At 40.4% G+C, this 7488-nt stretch overlaps 1 long non-coding RNA gene across 2 annotated transcripts; it reads left to right on the top strand.

The window, feature by feature from the left end:
- The first annotated feature begins 5120 nt into the window (after nucleotides 1–5120).
- Nucleotides 5121–6707, top strand: LOC110904414. 2 transcript variants are annotated; one of them, XR_002572519.1, is made up of 3 exons: nucleotides 5121–5250; nucleotides 5765–5831; nucleotides 6642–6707. It is a non-coding gene; the product is annotated as an uncharacterized LOC110904414 (long non-coding RNA). The 2 variants fall into 2 exon arrangements; XR_002572518.1 differs by having other exon boundaries at nucleotides 6635–6704.
- The last annotated feature ends 781 nt before the right edge of the window (nucleotides 6708–7488 follow it).

Here is a 7488-nt window from a genome sequence, read left to right as displayed (position 1 = left end):
GTAAGAACTATACATGTATGTTGTGTTTAGTTTTGGTTTAAAATATTGAAAGTTTTGTTAAGTCGTCATTTTGGCGTTAAATGCAAGGTTCTATGTTGTTAAATCTAGTAATATAAACTGGGTCTTACAAGTTGGTAATCAGAGCCCAAGGTTGCCAATAAGTGTTCGGTTCAAGCTTGATCAAGCATCCGGTAAGAGTTAATCATTTAAGTAGAAATTAGAGAATATAGAAATAAATCATGAACAAATATGCATGAAAAGGGTGTGTAAGCTCACTCAAATACAAGAAATGCATGAAACAAGAATGATTAAATCAAGTTATGAACTTGATGAAATCAAAACAAGTAAAGCATGTGTTACAAATGAAATGTTTAACAATATATGTAAACATTTCAGTACTAAAGATGGCGGGCGGAGGTGATGGTGATGCGGTGCCAAGAGTCACCGAACAAATGAGAATAGTGATTGTCGAGGAGGTTGGAAAGGCGATCGAAAACAGTTTATCGAACTTCATTGATAAAATCCAAAATACGGTTTTATCAGTAGTAGAAGAAAGAATTAAGAAGCTAGAGGATAACTCGAATCTAGCAAAGGAAAAATCTGGAGGACGAAAGCCTTGTTCGTACAAGGAATTCATGGCTTGTAAACCACCCGTATATAATGGGGAGGTTGATCCAATTGTGTGTCAACGATGGATAGGCGATATTGAGGGAGTATTCGAGAGAACTCATTGCGATGAGAATGACTACGTAGCTTATGGTACGGGTCAATTAAGAGGTCAAGCAAAAGACTGGTGGGATAATAAAAAGAAGGAGATTGGAAGTGAAGTGGCTAAGACCATGACATGGGAGGAGTTTAAGACGCCGTTTCTTAAACACCATAGTCCCAAAGCGGTCATAAACAAGATCAAGGAAGAGTTCATGCAACTCAGACACAAAGGTGAATCCATAGACAAGATCACGGGGATGTTTATGGACAAGATGAAGTTCTGTGACGATCTGATAACGAATGAAGAGCAAAAGGTTTATTACTACCATAACATGCTAAGCGCGGAGTATAGGGAGTTCATAACCCCTTCAAAGTACGAGACCCTTACCGAGATTGTCAATGCCGCTCGGGAAAGGGAAATCGAGCTGAAAAAGAGTATAGAACGGGGTGAACGAAGGGCACAAGACGTAAATCCAAGCCCTACCAAGAAAGCAAGAACGAATGAAACAGCGAAGAAATCAGATACAAAGGGCGGTACACCAAGTTGCAAAATCTGTGGCAAGAATCATAAGGGTGAATGTCGCTTCAAAGATAAGCCTTGTCCCATATGCCGAAAAACGGGACATATGGCTATATCATGCCCGGAGAAAGTGACCGTTTGTTACAACTGTTACCGAACGGGTCACAAAAGATCGGAGTGCCCGGAACTGGTGGGAAAGAAAGAAGGGCAAGACTCGAAAGGTGAAGCCTCAAAAGCCAAAGCAAGATCTTTCCAATTGACCGCTGCTGAAGCAAAGGTCGAACCTGACGTGGTCTCAGGTATATTCACTGTAAATTCAATTCCCGCACGTGTGTTATTTGATACTGGTGCGAATAAATCCTTTGTTTCATATGGGTTTATTCGGCACCCTTCATTTGTTCTAACAAAATTACCTATGCCTTTAGAAGTAGAGATAGGTAATAACAAAAGCTTTATTGTTTGCGATGTATGTGAAAATTGTACGATGAACATTGATGACGAGGAATACGCAATAGATTTGATTCCGATGTCGATGGGAGAATTCCAAGTGATAGTGGGAATGGATTGGCTATCCCGTTACCACGCGAAAGTGGTTTGTTTCCGAAAGGAAATAAAACTAACGTCTCCTAGTGGAAAACAAGTTACGATATATGGTGAAAAAGGAGGTAACCCGGTGATATGCACAATGCTAGAAGCCCATAAACTCATGAAACATGGATGCAAGGCCTATATGGTATATGCAAGTGAAACGGAAAAAGAACCCCTCAAAATTGAGAATGTACCGGTGGTGCGTGATTATGAAGATGTATTTCCGGAAGAACTACCGGGGATACCACCAGAACGGGAGGTAGAGTTCGGAATCGAGTTGATTCCGGGCGCGAAACCCGTGGCCAAGGCGCCATACCGACTTGCACCGTCGGAGTTACAAGAGTTGATGTCTCAAATTCAGGAATTTCTTGACAAGGGGTTTATCCGACCGAGTGTGTCTCCGTGGGGCACACCAGTCTTATTCGTGAAAAAGAAGGATGGCAGTATGCGCATGTGCATCGATTACCGAGAGTTAAACAAACTCACGGTGAAGAATCGATACCCACTTCCAAGAATTGATGATTTATTTGACCAATTACAAGGAGCAGGTTGGTTCTCCAAAATTGATCTCCGATCTGGTTATCACCAATTGAAGGTTAAGGAGGAAGACGTTCCGAAGACGGCTTTTCGTACACGGTACGGGCATTACGAGTTCCTTGTAATGCCCTTTGGATTGACAAATGCACCCGCGGCTTTCATGGACCTCATGAACCGGGTTTGCAAACCCATGCTCGATAAGTCGGTAATCGTATTTATCGATGACATTTTGGTATATTCGAAGAATGAAGCTGAGCATGTGTGTCATTTGCGGGAAGTATTAGACACACTCAGACGAGAAAAGCTATATGCAAAATTTTCTAAGTGCGCTTTCTGGCTAAGAGAGGTGCAATTTCTTGGACATATCATTAGTACCGATGGAGTACTAGTGGATCCGTCCAAGGTGGAAGCGGTGTCAAAATGGAACCCTCCAAGAAACCCCTCAGAAATCCGAAGCTTTTTAGGGCTTGCGGGGTATTATCGGAAATTCATACAGGATTTCTCCAAAATTGCCTTGCCATTGACCAAATTGACTCGCAAGGAGGAAAAGTTTGTATGGGGCGTTAAGCAAGAGGAAGCTTTCCAAACGCTCAAAGAAAGGTTGACCCACGCTCCGGTATTGACATTACCGGAAGGGACTGACGACATGGAAGTTTACTCGGATGCTTCCTATTTAGGGCTCGCGTGTGTTTTGATGCAACGAGGTAAGGTCATCGCCTACGCCTCGAGGCAATTGAAGGTTCATGAAAAGAAATACCCGGTTCACGACTTGGAATTGGCGGCAGTAGTGTTTGCCTTAAAGATATGGAGGCATTATTTGTACGGGGTAAAATTTACAATTTTTACCGACCATAAAAGCTTGAAATATTTCTTCGACCAGAAGGAATTAAACATGAGACAAAGGCGGTGGTTGGAAACAGTCAAAGATTTCGATTGTGAAATACATTACCACCCTGGGAAGGCCAATGTAGTGGCCGATGCGCTGAGTCGCAAAGCAGATTATACCCTGATACGGGTAAGATCAATGCAACTTGTTGTGACTTCAAGCTTACTAGAACGAATTCGAGAAGCGCAGGATGAAGCTGTGAAGGCGGAAAACTGGAAAAAGGAAAGAATTATCGGCCAAGTTAAAGACCTTGAGATGGGCAGTCACGGTCTAAAGACTCGTTTTAATAGAATCTAGGTCCCTAACACATGTGAAGTTAAGAAGCTTCTACTTGATGAAGCTCATAAATCCCGCTATTCCATTCATCCGGGAGCGACCAAGATGTATAATGACTTGAAGCAAAACTATTGGTGGCCCGGAATGAAGCGTGACACTGTGAGATACGTGGAAAAGTGTTTGACTTGCCTACAAGTTAAGGCGGAACACCAAAAGCCAAATGGTAACCTTCAACCGTTAGAAATCCCGGTTTGGAAATGGGAGCAAATTACGATGGACCTATTGACCAAACTACCTAAAACAAGTCGTGGTTTTGATGCTATATGGGTAGTCGTGGATAGGTTAACTAAAAGTGCTCACTTTATTCCGATTCGTGAGACTTATACATCTGAGAAAATGTCAGAGGTATACACCAATGAAATCATAGCAAGGCATGGAGTACCGATATCCATTGTGTCAGACAGAGATACTCGGTTTACTTCGAAATTCTGGCGTGAATTCCAAGAACAAATGGGAACTAAATTGTTCCTTAGCACTGCTTACCATCCACAAACGGATGGGCAGAGCGAAAGAACAATACAAACGTTGGGAGATATGCTGCGTGCTTGCATTATTGACTTTGGAGGTAGTTGGGATGTCCATTTACCCTTGGTCGAATTTGCATATAACAATAGCTATCACGCGAGTATCAAAATGGCCCCGTATGAGCTATTATATGGCAGAAAATGTCGGACTCCGGTATGTTGGGGAGAAGTGGGTCCGCGGGGGCTAGCACCTGCTGATATAATCCGAACTACAAATGCGAAAATCGACATAGTTCGGGCACACTTGAAAGCGGCTCAAGACCGGCAAAAGGCATATGCAGATAAAAGAAATAGGCCAATTGAATTTCAGGTTGGCGATATGGTTATGCTAAAAGTTTCCCCATGGAAGGGTATTATTAGATTCAGAAAAAGGGGAAAACTAAGCCCAAGATTTATTGGGCCATTTAGAATCACTGAACGGGTTGGTAAAGTAGCTTATCGACTTGAATTACCCGAAGAGTTGAGTGGAATTCATAGCACATTCCACGTGTCACATCTCCGAAAATGTTTGGCCGACGAAACTGCTCATATCCACTACGATGATATCGAGGTGGATAACAGTCTCAACTATGCAGTAAAACCAATTGCGATTTTAGATCGTAAGGAGAAAAGTTTGAGGAACAAGATAATAAACCAAGTCAAAGTCAAATGGGAGCACAGAAAAGGGTCAGACACTACATGGGAGTCCGAAGAAGAGATGCGACGACTCCACCCTACATTATTTGGTACGTAATTCGGTTTCGGGGACGAAACCCTTTTTAAGGGGGGTGGACTTGTAACACCCCGAAAATATAAATCCTTAAATTGGAAAATTCAAAGAGTTAATAAACAAGAATTTACAAACTAGGAACTTAACCTAGTTAAGTTCAAGTCTTGAAATAATTCACAATAGGGTTAAGACACACAAACTTAAGAATAAAACAAAATTGAGGGGCTAAACTTGCCAAATAGGAAAGTTAAATGCTGAATTGTGACAAAACTCACCAAACACACCATTCTTGGTGTGTCTGGTCGATCAGGAGCAAGAAAGGGGCGACCCCCATCCCTCAAACCCTAGAATCTTCACAAAATTCATAAATTAAGGCTGCAAATCTGCTTCAAATCAAGTTCTAAACACGAATTAACGATCACCTAATCATAGTGATCAACAGGTATGTAGAAATTTGGTGTTTTTGCTACTTTTTGAATTCTAGATTAAGTGTGAAAAACAAGAGATTCAACTTGATTGTTGATGCATGGCTGAAATTAGAAGGGTTATGAGGTTTAGGATCAAACCCTAGATGATTTCTTGACATAACCTTGTATAATACTTGTAGGGTTACATAATCACCATTGTAGGTGAGTAGTGAACTCTAAGAAACTTGATAAATGCAGAATTTAAAATTCTTGTTCTAGCACAATCTGAAATTTGGAAGTGATTTCTGAAATGCTAATGATAAGATATGTGCTAAGTTGTTTAGTTAAAGTGAAATTCGATGAAAATTACAAGATATGAACTTGGTAATGATTGTAGGAAAAATCTGACCCGTTAGGTGTTTGTTGAAATGCCTAAGTGAGGATTTAAATGTAAAATGTTGATAAAAACGCAGATTTGATGATGGTCCATAATGATGTGATTGTGGTCATAAAAAGAGTTCTAAACATGTTGTAAACTGAAATTTCTAGGCAAAGAGTCCGGATCGTCAAGCGGACAAACCGAAGGGAATCCACGGGGAAAGGGCGTGCTCTAAAGGTACGAAGATACTACTTCGTTACATTAAATTTCTTATTGTTTTTATGTCGTAATATAAAGCAAGGTAAACAAGATAGACCAATATGTCACGAAAGTGACTTTGCGTCTTAAACAAGCGAACGGGTCAAAACAAGTGATAAGCATGAAACCTTGTATGTCCTGAATGGAGTGCAATTCAGCACCCAAACGGGTCAAACAAGTCTTGTAGTACGCACGAAGCTAGATACTATTACATAATGCATGATTTTATAGGATGCGTAAACTGTGTAGCGAACACAGTAAGCAAATTGAGAAACTTTACCCTTAATATAGGAGTTAAAGTTTAGAAATTTTAATGCATGACAAGTAGCATAAGTAACTAAACATGAAGCCTCGGAATCAAGCCTGTAAGCTATTCCGTAGACATACCCTCATGAGAATAGTCGAGTATTAGCACAGGTAGAATATGGGTATGGAAATTTACTTCGTCGCTTAACGACTTAAGTGAAAGTAAGCTGTTTGATGCATGGAAAATAATCAGCAAAACTGCAAACGAAACAAGGAGGTTTAGTACAGCGTTCACCATAAATTACGGTGGTACCGTAATTTACGGTGGCCAGAAAAATTTTACGGTGGGGCTCTACTGATTTACGGTAGGCCTCAAAATGTCCAGAAGCCACCGTAACTTACGGTGTCACCGTAAGTTACGGTGGAGCCCAGTTTGATGAAATTTTTAATTCATTTTCTTGAACAAGTTTTCGGACCTGATTCGAATACGTAAATTTCCAAGAATGATAACGCTAATGCTTGTTTTAAAATGTTAGTTTTCAGGTATTCAAGAAAAAGGATGATGATCAAGCATAACTATCCGAACCGAACACTCTAGCAAACGCTTCCACATATGATCTTTTGTTCTAAAAACTATGTAAACAATTGTAGTTAATATCTTGATTATGATTTCGTAAGAACTATACATGTATGTTGTGTTTAGTTTTGGTTTAAAATATTGAAAGTTTTGTTAAGTCGTCATTTTGGCGTTAAATGCAAGGTTCTATGTTGTTAAATCTAGTAATATAAATTGGGTCTTACATCTATCGTATTCGTATCATCGTCCATCGAAATCGAAATATCGAAAACCGTCGTGAAATACTCGAAAAGGGTTGTTGATCGAACAGGAAGCACCCTGATCGAACAGGCCAGCCGATCGAATAGGCTGTTCGATCGAGCAGGCCATTCGATCGGAGGTCCTGGCCGATCGGTTGACACTTTCCTCTTTTGGAGCCTATAAATAGCCCTGTCATTGTCACTCTTTCTACTTTTGGAAAGCTCTGACCGAATCAGCCCTTATTCTTCACCTTTTCTCAGATTTCTCTCAACTCCGGTAAGTTTTCACTCTAATTCTTGTACGTTTTTTTATCATTACACGATTCTACACCTTTCTATCTTTCAAAACTTGATTTCTAACCGTGAAATCATCAAGATCTAAGGGGCTGTTTGGTAACATCTGAATCAATAAGTGCTGAATGAATAAGATGTCTGAATGGGTAAGAGGCTCTGAACCAGTAAAGTGCTGTTTGGTTGCACATCTGAATGACTGTGTAAAATGACATTTTTACCCCTTTTAATTAAAAAAACCATTACATATTCATCCTCAATTCCTCAGAACTTTCTCCATCCT

The sequence above is a fragment of the Helianthus annuus genome, chromosome 2, assembly GCF_002127325.2.
Source record: "Helianthus annuus cultivar XRQ/B chromosome 2, HanXRQr2.0-SUNRISE, whole genome shotgun sequence".
Classification (NCBI taxonomy): Eukaryota; Viridiplantae; Streptophyta; class Magnoliopsida; order Asterales; family Asteraceae; genus Helianthus; species Helianthus annuus.
This window is presented reverse-complemented; position numbering and strand designations above follow the sequence as displayed.